A 17810-nucleotide genomic window follows, 5' to 3' on the forward strand; every position below is an offset into this window, starting at 1 on the left:
TGAAACGGGCAAACCTATGAAAACAAATAATTCTAAATTAGATGATGCTATTGACTACATCAGACGTAAGTATAAAGCTATTAAAGAAAAATTTAGGCTGACACGTAAGAGAATAATGAATAAATTAACCACATTGAGACAAAGTGACGATATTGAAATGCAACCTTTGATTGATGAAGAAGAACAAAATTTAAGAGAGATTGATGAAGCAGAAGCTGATGAATTAGATTTACTCAAAGAAAAGTCAAGACCTTATTTTGAACAAGTAGCTGAAGGCTATAGAAAAGCTGCAAATGATGTTACTAAATCCTTAGGAGAAAGACTTGAAGCATTATTCAAGCTCAAAGGTTTTAAACTTGGAAGCATTGTGACTGCTGTGCTGATAGCTATCTCTGCCATTGGTGGAACTTTGGCTGCAGTATTTAAACCAAGTAAACCTTCTAAGTCAGGACCTAGTAAACCTATAGGACCTGGAAGACCTGATAGACCTAGTAAACCTATAGGACCTAGCAAACCTCCTAGTAAAATTACGCAAGGTTTGATCAAATTTAAAAATTGGCTGCTTTCTTTAGGTAAAAAAGCTTTAGTAGCTTTGCCTGGAATTTTAGGTTCCATTGTGTCCACTATCTTAAAAGCAGCTGCTGGTGTTGTAGGATTTTTAGCAGAGCATTTGATTATTATGGTCGCAGTCACTATTCTTGTCATTGTTCAAGTATTATCAACCAATATAGGAAGCATTAAACAAAAAGCACATAAAATTTCTTCTAAAATAAATGAACGTTAGATTTCATGATGTATTAAGGATTCTACTTCCAGCTAGTATTCAGTCATATGAAACAGTACAGGTTGAAAAGGCTATTATTCCTATGACTTACTATAATTTTTCAAGGGAATTACATAATCACTATTTACGATTTGCGACTGTTGTTGATGGGGCCTATACAAATCAAGACTTGATCACTATTCCCAACGGATTTTATACGCCAGTTACCTACAATAAAGCAGTACAGGAAGCGTTGAGTGAAAAAGGACATGCTGATAAATTTGAGTTAACTTATTTACCCAGTGAAGGTAAAATTAAAATTAAAGTCGAGCCACCATTTGCTGTAGTTCTCCATAAAGAACTAGGTGAAATATTTGGAATGACTTTTGAAGACAATACCTTTATAAGATCAGAAATTACTGGTAATAAACCTTGTAAACTCCTACCCTATCATGAGTATAGAATTTCTTGCAGTATTGTTGATACACATAAAAATTTAGTGAATGGAAAGCGCAGTGATCTTGTTACTTCATTTGTTCCCAAGGGTAAATATTATGGAGATATACATGAATATACCTCCCTTCAAAAAGTAAAGATCGCAAAGCACGATCATACTAGTATTGAACTACAGGTCAAGGATCAGAATGATGACCCCATTGAATTTTTAACTCCAGTTTCAATTGATTTACGATTAGAATAAATGGATGATATAGATGGTGTTGATGCTGAACAATTTAGACTTGAAAAAATTAAAGAAAAAATTACTGAATTAGAGCTTAATATTGAAAAAAGAAAAAAATTAAATAAAAATTATAAAAAAGCTAGTCAAATCTTACACGGTTGTGAAATTGATATGTATATTACCAGTGTCACAGTCGCATCAATTGGAGCTGCGACAGTGATTGGAAATGTCATCAGTATTCCAATTTCTGCTATCTGTACACTCCTAGGATTGGTTGGAAAAATTGTAGTTCCTAAATTAAGGAAAAAGGAGAAAAAACATTTAGATATTTTAATTAAGAAAAAAACATGCTTACGGAGTGTCAATAATTTACTTTCCAGATTCATGGATAATGGCACTATTTCTGCAAGTGAATTTGAACTCATCCTAGAATCCGAAATGACATGACTTTCATCTGAGATAATCAGTTTGGGCTGTAAAGCGAGTCAGACAAAAGTAGTGTGGGGTGAGTAAATTTATAAGCTTACGAGCATAGCGAGTAAGCTTTTAAGCTTATAAAATTACATCTTCTAAAAATTCTGCTGCTAAGGATACATTTTGATAGTATAGTTCGTAATCAATTTTCTTTCCCTTTGTCATGTTTTCCTCCTTCGTAATAGGACGTAAATTTCTCCAGTTCCAACAAAGTGTAAGTTCTTCTTCATTCAAATGATCAAAGTGTGACTTAGGTAAAATGTGATCAATATACCAATAATCACCATAGTTTTCCCATGTCATATTTTCATCAAATTGAAACTCAAACCATTTGTAAAAGACATCAAGGGAACAGTCAAGATATTTTTCAAGATAAGATTTTCGTTGTTTATTTTTAATACACCCAGACAACCTCCCAGTTAAATTACATGATATTTTAAAAGATTCATCTGTTGATCTTTTGTCTGTTTTATAGTTTGTTCTATAATTGTATGAACATGGTTTACATCTATATCTTCTACCATATTTACATTTTTCCACTTTTTCAAAATCGTCCAATAATTTCTCTTGGAAACACTTTGTACATTCTCTAACAAGGGAATCCATTTTATGATGTTTTTATTTTCTTTAGATATAGGTTTTGTCATTATTCCAAGAGATTAAATCCATAAAACTTTTTACCCTGTTTGGTTTCTTTCATACCTGTGAATCTTATATAATTGTGATCAAGATTTATCTTTTGTTTGATGACACTCGTCGCCCACACTGTCAATTCTTTAGATTCTGAGTCTTCAAGTTCAAGAAGTGTTGATTCTCCTATTTTTGTGCTTATACTTCTGAATGAGTTGATTTTGTACCATTTGTTCACTGGAAGATCTTTAAATTTTAGATAATCTGTTGACTCTGTGACTCTTGATTCAAGTTCTTCATTTGACGGAAAGTTCATTTTATTTACAAGAAAATAATTTATGTTAAGTAGACGTTTTGTCATTTTTGTCATTTTTGTAATTTTTGTAATTTTTGTAATTTTTGTAATTTTTGTAATTTTTTAATTTTTTTAATTTTTGTAATTTTTTTAATTTTTTTAAATTTTGTCATTTTTGTCATTTTTGTCATTTTTGTAATTTTTGTAAATTTAGTAATTTTTTTAAATTTTTATAAATTTGGACGATTTGGACGATTTGGACGATTTTGTGACTTGACTGAGAAATGACTGGAAACTATTTAGACTAGGATTTGACTGAGATAAGTTTTGAAACGTGTTGACTGGGATTTGACTTGGAGATTTTGACTGGGATTTGACTTTGGGTTAGAATGCCCATTATTACACTACTAAAGAGCTCATTGAATACTCTTTCTCATGCAGGGTATTTCCGAGGCAATACCACATGGTTACGTCTTCATATTGGCTGTACGGCGGCAGGCATCAAAATGTGCACGATTCCCCTAAATGACAAATGGTGTGAAATGTTCTTCCTGTATCTCTATCGCCGGAACTACATGTATATCACCAGCAAAGAAAATACAATAGGCCCACCTTAATGGTAAATATTCATGACCCTAGCAAAAGCCTATTTATAGAGCAAGGCCTGTCAGTCATACCTAGTCAAATAGCAGAAGTCGATGTCCAGGCCGAGGCTGGTCAGTGCCGTCTTACGTCTTATTTCATGCATCAAACAACCATAAATAAATAAGCAGGTCCTAATTGTAAGTCATGGTGAATATTAATTGACGGGATCTGGGGTGGAATTATCTGGTGTTAGGTCCGGAGATAGGGTATACAGGTAGGTCCAGAAAAACGCACCAAATACTTCCACTACCAGGGCCGAGTTGTTCAAAACAATGTTAGCTTTAACGGAGTCGTTAAGTCTTAACGTGAAAATGTTAATGGGTTTAACTGAAAGAGATAACCTCCTTGAGGATACTTAACGTAACCGTTAGGGATAACGTGACTTTTGCACTTTTGAACAACCGGGCCCTGGGGGTTAAAACCATTGACGTCAGTGGATGGGGAATCTTTCGAGGTGAGAAATGATACCAAGATCGACCGATTTGGTTCAGTAGTTTTTCTTTTAGATCCTATTTTGTGAAGCACAGACAGGCTTCATTCGCTCATAGGAAAAATCGAACTGTGTCGGTAAATTCAACTTTTAATAGTAAATAGGTGGATTAAATGCCAGGTAATATATTGACATGAGATGATGTCAACAAGGTTCCTAGTGACAATTTGCAACCGAGTAAAGGTCGTGTTAGCGTTGCCAGGCCTCAGCACACCACCGAGATGTTTGTAACCTACAACAGAAGCGTTCTGTTTTCTTACATTGCACCTGACCAAGGGACTCCAACCTTGCGTCACAAAAACGCCTGTAAAACAAAAACTGCTGAACAGAATCATTCGATCTTGGTATCAATCTTTTTCTAAAAAGATTCTCTATCCACTGGTTTTAATAGTTTTAACCCCCTGGTAGTGGAAGTTGAAGTATCGGGTTGCGTTTTTTTCTCGACCACCATGTACAGCCGGGTATGGCCACTGTTTTATCAAGTCCTACCGTTTCTCCCTGTCTGCTTCAGCATCCACAACTGCTTCATTCTGGCCCAGATCTAAAATATGAGATAAAACATTGTTCATGACCCAGTAGGTATCCTTTCGTTCCAGGCTCTAGGAAGTCGGGGGCAAAATGACAGGTCATAAACACATTTTTGGTGATAATTTAGAGTAATCTGCCCCCCCCCCCCCTCCATGTGATCGGACAATAAAACAGGGTATTTTATGCATTCTGCGCAGGATTTGAATTTTAAGGATAAATGAATTTTTATTTGGTACATTTTATGTCTATGTTAGTAGATTTGCACTGCTTCATTATATGGCGAGTGAGCAAAATTCTAATTTCATTCAAGATGTCTAATTTCATTCAGAGAAATGTCCATGAAAACGCATGTTAACAATGTATGCCGTGCGGCAAATTTCCATCTCTATCGTATAAGCAAGATAAGATCTTTGCTCAGTAAATCAGCAGCAACAAGTGCAGTGCGGACCTTAGTTGTCTCGCGGTTGGACTACTCAAATAGTCTGCTATATAACATCTCTGAGGCCAATGTGCGTGAGCTTCAACTGGTTCAAAACTCGGCAGCTCGTCTCGTCACTAGGGTGTCCAGAGGGGATCATATCACTCCGGTTCTGTGCGCACTCCACTGGCTTCCTTTGAAAGCAAGGCTCGAGTACAAGGTTAATCTAATGGTCTACAAATGTCTACATGATTACGCACCAAAATATCTCGCAGACTGCTTAGAATTTTACAAACCCTCACGCTCCCTGCGGTCAAGTACAATGGGTCTGTGTAAGGAAGTCCGCACAAACCGGGTGATAGGCTCCTCTGCATTTGCAGTGGCGGGACCAAAGCTATGGAATGAGCTTCCAAATAGTGTTCGTGGCCAGAGTACAATGGGTCGTTTTAAAACTGCGCTAAAAACTCATATTTTTAAGAAATTCTTTTGAATCCTTTGCAAGTTTTCATTAGTAATGACTTTTATTCTATCATGTATTAATGTTATGTTTTATTATAAATTGTAAAGCGCTTAGAAGTTTTAACAACGTTAAGCGCTATAAAAATGTTTTTTAATAATAAAAATAATAAGATAGCGTTCTAGTTTTGCCAAACGACGATATTGAAATTCATATTTTGTACGTATTGATTAAGAAATTGGCAATTTTCAAATTTTAACGAGTGCATTGGCCTTAACTAAGGCGACTATTCCACTTCCATCAATAAACACTGGTCCTCGTTGAAAAATAGACTCACCAGCCAGTGCAAGGCCCAACACGAGCAGCCCAACAAGAAACACACAGGACGTCTTCATTTCAGTGAACTTAGATCCGCTAACTCTAAAAGGAAGGTGCCATCAGAAGTAAAACAAAATGAGACACAGTTTATTAAATATTTGTGAAGGAATCGAGATATGTCATGGGTTACAGGCCGCTAGTACGAAGACCCGCTTGTCCGAAAGCCCGCAAATTTGGAAAAAAGGCCCGCCAGTCCGAAAATGAAAAAAAAAACAATCGGAAAACGTGTAACCCTCAATGTTAGGGATTATATTACGCTAAGCCAGCTTTCCTACCACAGAATAATCATCAGAGTCACCAGAAAATATCATATTTCTTTCAAATAACGGTGTATTTTTCCATTTGCATTATTTGGTATTTTCCCTGATTTAGACTAGCGGGCAATCGGACTATAGTGCGATCTTCTTCAAAATGAATTTTGTAGTGTAATTTTCGAACTAACGAGTCTCGGAATAGCGGACCTTTCGGACTATATAGAGGACGTATGCGCCGTCAGTGTCGGGTAATAAAGCAGAACAAGCAGAACTGACCATGAATGTTGTCTAATAGTGTAGAGTTCAAGTTGTCACTGTTCATTTTTCACTTGTCCCATGTTAACTGACTTAGGCTTGATAGACCGATGTGAGGGTGAACGGGGACATTGTGAGTAGTACGTCGCCCGCTCTTTGGAAATGACTTGTTCGTTCTTCGATGATGTTACACATGAAAAGTGGACAGCGACACGTTACATGTGAAAACATGAACTCTATCAAGTCGCGGCCTAAGAGGAAAACGCCGACAAATGAAGATGGTTATTATAAAGAAAGACATATTCTAAAGCAACTTTTGCAAAAACTGACAAGCCGATGACACTACAGACTTTTCTTTTACATTGTAGGCCAGGCAATAGAATACGAGTGTCTGTACAGTCTTTAAAAGTAAAAAGACGCCAAATACACATGAATATCACCCAAACCACAATGGCTACGCATTTCATGTATATATAAATATGTTGGTCATAGAACATATCTTTTCGATAAATTTTTGAAAAGAGGAAATGGAAAACGAATCATATATTCGTAAATGAAATTTTTCTAATTTTTGGAAATCATCCGATTTCAAAATTTCTTGCAGCATCGCAATCCCAAAATTTAAAAGATATTAAAATTTTTCTTCAGTTTGTTGTATTTTCTTTCTAAATTTCCCCACCTCATCAGTTTTAGACTGATAAACCATACTATTGACAAGGTCCCCTTTGGTCTTGGACTATAACAAGGGCTGTTGACTTATTTATAGTAGGCTTCAGCATCATAAACTGAATAAATTGACCAATTGAATATATCATACTGGCGCCTTTTCTGAATTCCAACGTATTAAGCTGGTGTCGAAACAGACAATGATACTAAAGTACAGGTAAGAGAAAGGTGACACACCACAGAAATGAATTCGTGTTGGAGAACTTATTATTCTTCGAGGTGCATGCCAATTGATTTATGAAGGCCTAAATCTACATTGAATGGAGGTCATTAATTAGGAGAGGGGCCATTTAAGAAGTAATTTATGGGCTTAGGAATTCAGAGATATTCAGACACAAAATTTTACAGAAAAAGAAATGGAAACTGGCTTACATTGTGTATTTGAGATATATTGGGTTAAGTTGCTAAATAAATATCAAATAATATGAATCAGCAGAAGACATTTCGTGATTCAAAAAAGGAAAAAAATCATCTTCAAATTTTATATTTTACCCATGTTCCTTGTTTCCAAAACTTATCCAAATAGCGTTGTTCTATGACCAACATATATATCGATAACTGGTAAAAACATGCAACGCGGAGCCCTTGTGATTTGGGAGATATTCTTGTATATTGGTGTATTTTTACTTTTTTAAACAAGACTATACATGTATAACAGAAACTCATCTGATCAAGACTTGACTAGACACTCAATTGACTTCCAAAACCGATATAGAGCTTGCGGGCAATAAACCGAGCATTTTATACGATTCTATTAATTATTGGCTTTAATGAGATTTCAATTTTATATTGGCTTTTAATCAGAATTATTCACGAAACTTGGAAATGCCTGCAGGTGCAAATCTGCATATATATTAGAAAGGACAGAATCTGGATTAATCATGTTAACCACCCCGGGCCAACCATAATTTCATAAAGGGAATTCCTTCACCGAGTAGACGGTCAGAGACGTCTCTTATACATTACAGATTAGGGAGTTTTCGCAGAACCCCGAAACGCAAACGCGAACGCCTATCCCATTGTTCGAGGACACACAGGCGATCGCGTTGGGTTTTTCGGGGATTTGCGAAAACTCCCCCTCTTGCAGTACCTCCAGTTCGCTAACAATTCCTCAAACCACTGAAAGGTGCCATAGAAAAAAGTTATTGATTATCATGTGATAATAATGCATTTAATAATTATAATAGTCTCATTACATTATTTGATATGCGCCGATCTGAGGATGACCTTGTGAGTCAAGATGTTAAAGTCAAAGTTTAAAGTTGGGTTTATAGTCTGATATCAACTGCGGTAGAGGTGTCATCCGACTTTACACCTTTAACCTCGGTCTATCCTGAAATCTTTCAGTAGAACTCAGATGAGCTGCTCAATCAGCGCTACAATCAGAGCATTTCTGACCGGTACCCATTTATACCTGGGTGCAGTAAGGCAAGTAAGACAAAGAGACCTGCCTGAAGTCTTACGCCGCCAGTGGGGTTCGAACCAGGTACCTCTTGACCGCTAGTCGAAAATCCAAGCAACTAGTCCACAGCGGCTCCTTGACAACAAGTCACATGAATAAGGAAGATATTTATCAATTCAAAGGGACGTTGCTATTTGATTTTGTTAGACTGGTGCTATCCTCCTTTCTTCACCAGCCAGGCATTGGATTGTTCTTGTTGTGATGCTTAGTGGAATATTATTTTCACCAACAGCTGGCGACCTAAACGCAAACACATTGCATGCAGTTTACGACTCCTCAGTGATTTAATTTACAATTACAGCAATTTTCAATTTGCTTGGTAATTAAATTTGATAGAGTATAAGGGTGCGGTGCATCCATTTGAAATAAAATATATTTTTAATTAAACGTTTCAAATTTTTGACAAGTGGTGAGGTCTTAATTATGGCACATGGTCGTTCAATGCCATCAAACATACTCAATTTTGATAGCCAGTGGGATGGGGACACCAAGTCGTCCAATGGTCTCTAGTGAAACTAATATACATTGATTTCCCAAGGATATCGTTTTTGTGTGGCAAATGGTAGAGTTACCACCGAATGCGATACTTTTACATTCGTGTCTACTCGTGGCAAATCCGTAGTTGCCTATCTAACACTGCCACAAGACCTGATTGGAAAGTGTATTAGCTGTAAAATAGACCTCATATCTGATCTTGTTGAATATCAGCTTTGAGTCGATTGTTAGGTGAGAGAGGTAAATGCCCAGGGACCTTATTCACAAAAGGCTCTTAGCGGTTAAGTGTCACTCATGTCTCTCTACGGTCGACCGTAATATTTATCGCGCTATTCACAAAGCCTGCGTAACTTTACGCAACGTGTGTAAAGTCTTACTTAACTACGTGAGCTCGACAGCATGCGTAAGTCGTGCGGATGTCTTCAATAGTCATCTGAGCGTGCTGTACAAGACATGTGAAGCTATGGCGGCCGCGTTTTTCGTACTCGAAGAAGAGAATCGTTGGGCACTACGTCGAGAACGGATCTTTCGTGACCGAATCCATCCATTTGACGAATATGACGATGTGGACTTGCTTAAGCGATATAGGATGCCAAGACCCGTGCTGATGCAGGTTGTTGACCTATTGTATGACGATGTCGCACACCCCACGAACCGTTCACACGCTGTCCCCGCCTCATTGCAAGTTCTTAGTGCTATTCGGTATTATGCAACGGGCAGCTTTCAGTTAGTTGACGGTGATACCGTGCATCTGAGCCAGCCAACTTTGTCTAGAATTGTAACGCGTGTTACTGACGCGCTAGCTAACAAAGCAAGTATTTTCATAAAGTTTCCATTCGATGAGGCCTCGCTAGATAGGATAAAGGAGGGATTCTACACAGACCGGCACAGGATACCAAATGTTGTAGGCTTGGTAGACGGAAGCTTAGTTCAAATCAAAAGTCCATCTATCAACGAGCCGGCATATGTTTGTCGTAAGGGCTTTCACGCAATCAACGTTCAAGGGATCTGTACCAACGACTTGAAGTTCACTAGCATCGTTTCGTCTTGGCCTGGCAGTACGCACGATGCATTCATCTGGTCGAACTGTGAATTAAATCGGAAGCTACAACGAGGAGCTGTAAACGACGGTTTCTTACTTGGTGACAAAGCTTATCCGTTGCGCCCTTGGCTGTTAACTCCTATTCGTAGACCAGAGACCAACTCCGAACTTAGTTACAACCGGCACCATCAAAGAGCACGACAGAGGATTGAAGCAACGTTTGGCAGGTGGAAGACAAGATGGCTTTGCTTGAGTAAGGATGGTAAGTTCACACATCTACATTAATCCTTACCCACAATGTCCACAATGTTAAACTTCAACCACCACTTCAGCTCAGGCTACGCCTGATCTCTGAAAACCGTCAAAGAAAATGATCTGGGCTCAAAACACTTCAGATCCCCATGGATACCATGAACATTTATCTGATTCAAAATTTCATTATGATCTACCCTAACGGTGCTAACGGTACTGTTAGCAGCATAAGCTGGACGAGGAGAGGCACTTACTTCCTTCAGTTCGTTTATTTTCCACCCTCTAAATCAAGACTGACTCGTCCTTACAATAGTTTCAATAGAACAAAGTTTACAATTCATCCGACTATCCGGTATTTATTACGTTTTTCTAACAGACAAATATCCTATGTTTCAGGTGGGGCACTTACTTTAAAACCCGACAAGTGCTGCAAAGTTATTGTTGCGACAGCCGTGTTACACAACATATGTGAGGATCATGGCGTCCCTGTTCCTCCTGACGAACCGGTAAATGATGAAGATGCGCAAAACCTAGACAATAATGAACCACTTGGCGATGAAGACGACCGAGACGGTCAAAGAAGGAGGGCCGCACTTATCCGTGAACAGTTCTAAACTAAATCAAAGAGAGAAGAAAAAGATGAGGTTAGCTTGACAAGCATTTACCATTTTTTACAATAGGCCTACCAGTAATTTCTATCAAATAATCAATTATACTCGTATTTCAATTGCTATGAAAACATGGCCAGCAATACACTTGTGTGTTATTACTTTAAACCGAAAGTTTCAAAGAGACTCTGTTTTTCCACGCTCGATAATGCTGAATCTTTCTTCGATTTGGAGTCATCTTGCAGTGTTAACCGTTCTAGCAGTCGTGCAATCCTTTCAGTTGCTGCTGTTCTTCTAATTTCTAGCTGAAGACGTTCTCGTTCTATTTTCAGGCATTGTTTTTCCACATCCAGCAAATCATTTCCGCATGAAGATTTCTTTAACGGGTCTGCTGACGATTAGGAGTCGGCGTGGATTTAGTTGCAGCAGGTGCACTTTTGCGAGTCTTCGAGGGGCTGGAAAATATATATCTCTTTAATAGACAAATTGTTGTATGTTTCTTTCTTCTAATGGCAATAATCAAGGTCTTCTTAGTGACATGGTTGTTAATTTTTTTCTATTCCATTACCTGAGTTCCAATGAGAGCCGCCTATGCCAAATGCCACACTTGACAAAAAAGTGTCTACGTTTAATAAGAAATCAAAATTATAAGAGGCAGCGAAAAATTTTCAACTGAATTCTCAATCACCGCATGAAACGGAGTGTGATTTTTTCCACGACGGTCTTATCGGATTAAGGGTGACAATGATAAATATATTAATTAATCTATGAGAGTTGATGAGTCTTTTTAGCAATGAGATTTGGTCATATCTCAAGAATAATGCCTACCTGACGAAGAATCTCGGAGTAGTGTAGTCGAAGGAGAATGCGTCTTTCTGCTGATCACCATGTTTCCGGTCAGTTGGCAGACGCGTTGATGACTTAGGTGGTTTTGGCGGTGACGGACGCGACCTTGCTGACATCCCGGTTCCTCTGCCTTGGAAAAGTGACTTTTTGGCAGTTGCAGGAGTTCGAGCCTGATTGGTCTTGAAGCTAAAGGTAGTCGGTGATGTTGGCGGGGTCGGCGATCTTGGGCTGTAAGTCGCAGTTGATGTCTTTCTTCTGCCTTTCGACGGAAGTGGTGGCGATCCTTTCCGGTTCCCAAAGCGAACCTCTTCGTCTTGGAGGAAAGTCGGAGAAGATGGTGGGGTCGGATCTGGGAATGCACTTTCAGGAACATCACTCTCAATAAACCTTGGCGAATGCGGCCCAATTCCAAAGGCAACCTGAAAAACCGGACACTTTCAGATGTATGATCGATATTTTCCCATGCAAAATTCAGTAGGCCTATTCTTTTAATTTGGCTACTCAATGGGAGTGGGTAGCAAAAAGTCCGGGGTGGGAGGGGGTAGGTACCACTTTTGCGAATTTATTTTTCGTTCAATGAAACACGTTTTTCATCCGCTGGCGGCATTTGCGCGCCCGCTAAACCTGCTAATTTGTATGTTGTCAAAGAGGATCCATTGAAATTATCTAACAGCAAGGGAATGCCACAACCTAAAGCCATTTAGGCCCTGTAGAATTTCACAGATATGTGTAGATGACTTCAAAAGGTAGGCCTACCGATAACGATAAGCTAAATGTAGAATAGAAAATGCAAACAATTAAATGTTGTGAAAATCGAGATGAACATACCTTCTTTGAAGGTCGGGGATCAGACAAACGTTTGTCGGTGTCGATTCCACCTTCAATTCCGTAAACAAGGTCATCGCCTAACAGGCCAATGATCCGTTCCTCCATTTCAGTTAATGCTTCAGATCCTTGGTCTTCATCTCCTGACAGCGGCAAGTTTCCCGTCTCGTTCCTGTTCCCTCGGAGCCTGTTTGCCTTCCGTTTGGCTTTTAGTTTCAGATCGTCCCATTTTTTACGAAAAGTATCGGTTTTCCTAACTGCATCAGAAATGGCATTTACTTGACGAGTGATTTCATTCCACACTTTCTGTTTTTTTTCACACGACACAGTATCATTTAGTTTGCTTGAAATAACCATATAATTCAACTCTACCAAATCTACCAACTTCCCAACTTCCTTGCTGGTGAAGTTTGCTCCGCGGGCTCTCTTCCCTGCAGACATTGTGGCTGCCAATTCGGAAATGAAACATATGTGCCAGAAATGAAGTTGAGTTGACGAGTTACATCATCTCACGGCTCGCATTGGCCGAATATCCGCATAAAGGCCAATAAAGTGTTGAACATTTACGTGTGACTTAGTTACGCATTACATACGAAACACTTCGGCGGGTTTTGTGAATAAAGCGTAACTGATACGTAACTTTTGCGGAAAGTCAGGTTACGCATGACTTAAGTATGCGCAAATCACTCAATTTACGCAACCTTTGTGAATAAGGTCCCAGATCACTCTTTAGTTACCATGATACTAGACTGTGGTGTAGATCTACCACAACGTTCTGATGTCAACTCGGCTGAGGCGACTCAAGATGCCAATTAAGGGGCAGGTAGAATTTATTTTTTCGATGGGCAACCTAATCCCTTTATGCGTAATGATATTTCTATTGATAATGTTTTGACGACTCGTGAGATGGACTCACACCTGCATGCGCTTTGTTGATGTTGGCCGTAAGTCAAAGGAATTGCATAAACTTTGCAAACCGTATTGGAACAAAGAACTGTCGGAATTATGGTATGATGTATAAAAAGGGCGTTGTGAAAAGAACAAGGCATATGGCAATACTCCTTAGATTAGAGTTTAAGGACGCTTCACGGTTCGACCGACGACTAAGGTTTTTCGACCGTATTAATGCCAGAAATATAATTTGAGAGTTTTACGAGTTGCAAACAACGGATCCGATGTCTTTTTGGGATGCGGTCAACAAACTAGGTCCATGCACGAAAGGCCAATGCGATACCTTCCAAGTATAAACTAAGGTCATGGCTGCAGTATCAGAAAAACGGCAGTCAGCAAACGACAAATTAAAAAACAGGCCAGCTAACCAAGATATTGAAGTAGATAACAGATTTTTGAGGAGATGATCATGATCAGGAAAAAGAAGGTGTCCGAGAGAGCAGTTTGAGGTTTGAAAAAATGTTTTGCAATGACTATGTAATCTTCTTGCAAATGTGGTGACGGAGATCGCTAAATGTACAGTGCATTACCTTCCATTTTGTTACGTGTGTTGTCAGTGGGGATGTGCTCTTATTCACAAGTGCCTGTGGGTGAATGACAAATTTTGATCAGACATATTCGAACCGTTCGGGGGATTTACCATGTTTACAGAGCTTCACTGCAGCTATATTTATAGGATAAAAACAATGAGAATTCGATGCACTCTCAAAAAGAGGGCCAGGTTATCGTATTTTAGTAAACGCAGGTAGGAAGTTGACCAGGATTGGCGAGTATGACCAAAAAACGTTATGTACATTTTGTTTGTGTTTTCCTGTACATTTGAAACTTTCATATTTACTTCGATGTCTGTGTTTTCTTCATGGATCATGTGGATAAGCGGATATTTTACAGTGGGAAGATGCTCTTTTCCCTGACAACCCCGACATCCGACCAACAACTTCCCATTTTAAAAAAGCAAAGTCTCAGTGCGGAAGTATATAAAAGCATCAAGTGGGAAAACCCGCAGCCATGGTTATCAAGATCGATGCAAAATGAATTATTGCTGTTTGCAGAGTTTCCAGGGGAAGTTTCTACGAGTTTATACTTTAAAAGGAATAGGTATTTTAAATCTTGATAGAGTTCAAGAAAAAGTATTTGGAAAATAAGGGTCAAATTCATAAGGGATGTTTAGGCACTGATTTGTAAAACATGGCTATCTGTCAAACAGTGTTGAAAACAGGCTTGTCCACGACTGTATAAATACCCGTGATGATCACATTTCAAAAAGGGTGATGATAAGCAGATTACAAATGTGTCTCACTAATCGGTAGGCCATGATTTTCGCTCTACGTAACAAGTTGAACAATATGCCCGTATAAACTTGAGTGAGATAGGCGTACAAATACAATTCTCCCTCGCCATTTCTCTCCCAAAATGTCGAAGAAACGGGCAGATAACTTCACACACGAGCAACGTATGGGTGTCATCGAGTGCATCAAACGAAGGAAGAATACCACAGAAGACAAATGCACCACCACTGCAGCCAATGCCAAGAAGGTGGCCGCTTGGTATGCTATTGCGAAGGAGATGGCCGCTCTCTTCCCCGAAAGGGCAAAGTCATTATCGAAAGATTTGAAGGATCTATGGCGACGTATGAAAGTTAAGGCTAAAAATACTGCTCGGGATGTTAAAGTCGACATTTATCAAACTGGAGGAGGTGAGGCCGTCACGGGTGATCTTTCTAATGAAGATGAGGCTATTCTGAACCTCATCATTGACGAGTGGAAGCAGTTCAACAACAAATGGGATGATGACGGTGTTCCTTCCGGTGATGATAGCATACCGCCTACCTCCCCTGTATTCGCTGACGTGATCGGCGAGAAGTTCACTGCAAACCCTGCTTCTCTTTCGTACATCAGTTTTTAAGACGCATATGGCAAGCGGAGTGTCCAGTTATTAAATAAACCTAGATTTATTTTTAAAAAAACTGATTTTTTACCTAATAAATTAAGTTTGTTTGGAAAAAATATAAGTTTTTTTAAAACAACCTTGTTTATTAGCTAATAAACCGAGTTTCTTTAATAAAACCAAGTTTTTTTACTTTCTTTCCTAATAAAGTAGTTTTTTTAACAGAAACTAACATTTTATGCTAAAAAACCTGGTTTATTACCTAAAAAACTTGTTTTTTTACCACATAATCGTACAAAATGTAAGTTTCTGTACAGAAATGTCCATTTATTCAATAAAACAAGGTTTATTACCAAAACAACCTAGTTTATTTAAAAAAACTAAGTTTATTACTAATAAACCTAGTTTTTTAAAAAAAAACTGGTTTATTAGAAAACTTACATTTTTAAACCTCGATCCTACCTACATTGAGTTATCTGGGATGAGGTTAGGGCCTCACTAACTAGTTTACAGAGTGCAGTGCAGTGCAGCATTAGTACCACGTGGTGCCGAGGTTGCCCATCCTCGTCACGTCCCGATAACATCGCAGATTTGTGTACATGGGGCGAGGTAGAAAATACAAGTTTCTCGATAGAAAGTAGGTTTTTGCATGCCGTTTGTCCAGTTATTCAAAACAACGTACATTTTTACAATAAAACCAGGTTTTATTGCAAAAAACTAAGTTGTTTTGTATAAAACCAAGTTTAGGTTTATTGGCCATTTGTCCAGTTATTGTTAATAAACCAAGATTCTTTGCTATAAAACTAAGTTTATTACCACTGGATGAAAAACTTATATTTTAGGGAATAAAACCAAGTTTATTTGTTAAACTTGACATTTGTGGATAGAAACAAGGTTTATTAGGCAAAAAACTTGGTTTTATTAAAGAAACTCGGTTTATTAGCTAATAAAAAAGGTTGTTTTAAAAAAACCTATATTTTTTCCAAATAAACTTAGTTTATTAGGTAAAAAACCAGGTTTTTTGAATAAATCTAGGTTTTTTTAATTACTGGACACTCCGCTTGCCATAGACGCAGGCCGTTTCCATGTTCATGAATGAGTCCAACCTGTTCCAAATACTATTTACTTTGACGCCCTGGGCTTAGTTTCCATGTTCAGGGGGATCTTTGGCGATTTTATGAGCGGAGAATCTGTGCAATTTGAAGCGGGTCTCAATCCCCAGTTTGGCCTCGATATGTAACATACCTTCCATCTGCCACGCGAGGTTGGGCGTAGTTGTGCGAGTGCCAATTATGCACGTTCAAATTCTAGGCCGAATAGCGAAAAAATAGCCGAAATGACCCCATGTTTTCACATCACATCATTTGTCAATGTTTGTATATTTCAGAAACCACCATTATCAAATGCGAGTTTAAGAACTTTATAACCCGGCGTCATTTATCACTGGACTATATTCCACTGTAACCATCAGTTTATTGCTTGGCCTCCAGCTGTCTGCAAAATCAGAGTGGCTTCACCTACTTGTAATCACGTGCTTCAAACTTTTGAGCAAACCGAGTAGGCTTTTAGAGAGTATGTGTCATTTATCAAACCAGAACCAGAATAACTGAGACACCTGAATAGCAGCACAGTTCTAATCAAAATTTCGGGAAGATATCGCTGTTATCTTTACTTACCGGCAATGAACTGAGAGGAAAAGGAAGAATCGACTGGAAAGCGACAGCGTTCTGCACACAATGAAAGTATGCGCAGCTGAGAAAATTATTTGGAATATGCAAACTTGAGATACGCGCGCACCTGCAATTTGAAGTACGAATTCAACACGCAAAACTGTTGACGGAATACAGATTTTTACATGTACAATGTATATGTGACCTATCCGAAGTTCCGTCAAAAAGCAAACCACAATATGATCGATAGCTTTAAATCGATACCAGTCAACGTGAAAACTTGCTTATGTTATGTCTGAATACGATAGAAATTTGTGTCTGAATACTTAATCCAAACTTTTATTAACTGTAAGATCAAAGTTTGCATAACTTTTGTAACATATAATTTGTGTGTTTTGGTTAAATCTTGGACTTAGGTTATATCTTATCTTCATTCATTTTTGAAGTCTCTATGCCCGTATTTACAAAGTATTCACCCAAAAATGACATAGCTTGTATATATACCATAATCCGTCAGCCTAGCCGGCAGGGGGAGGGGACTGAACGCAACCTGCATCCCCTAAATACGACCCTTGGCCGGACACCTTTGTCTCGGGGGACAGGGTGATCCTTTCTGACGAGTCAAGTTTAAGAATCAAGTACCCTACATGTGTATAGTCTTGGTTGCTGCCTTCGCCAACTTCACGACGTCGGATACCGTCACGACAACGAAGCCACCTCTGAACCAATTAAAGCCACCTCGAAATATACGAAGACTTGTGTTCTCCTTATTCTGGG

General features: G+C 38.6%; 1 long non-coding RNA gene across 1 annotated transcript in view; it reads right to left on the minus strand.

Moving 5' to 3' along the window:
• LOC135491707 (uncharacterized) overlaps positions 1–17101 on the minus strand; it is a 30691-nt gene extending 13590 nt beyond the window's left edge. Inside the window, exons 1-3 of the long non-coding RNA XR_010447869.1 lie at positions 17040–17101; positions 5720–5802; positions 4469–4520 (exon numbers count right to left, since the gene is read on the minus strand). This is a non-coding gene — a long non-coding RNA (uncharacterized LOC135491707). The remainder of the gene's footprint in view (positions 1–4468; positions 4521–5719; positions 5803–17039) is intronic.
• Between the last annotated feature and the right edge of the window lie 709 nt (positions 17102–17810).

Source organism: Lineus longissimus, chromosome 7 (genome assembly GCF_910592395.1).
Source record: "Lineus longissimus chromosome 7, tnLinLong1.2, whole genome shotgun sequence".
Lineage (NCBI taxonomy): Eukaryota > Metazoa > Nemertea > Pilidiophora > Heteronemertea > Lineidae > Lineus > Lineus longissimus.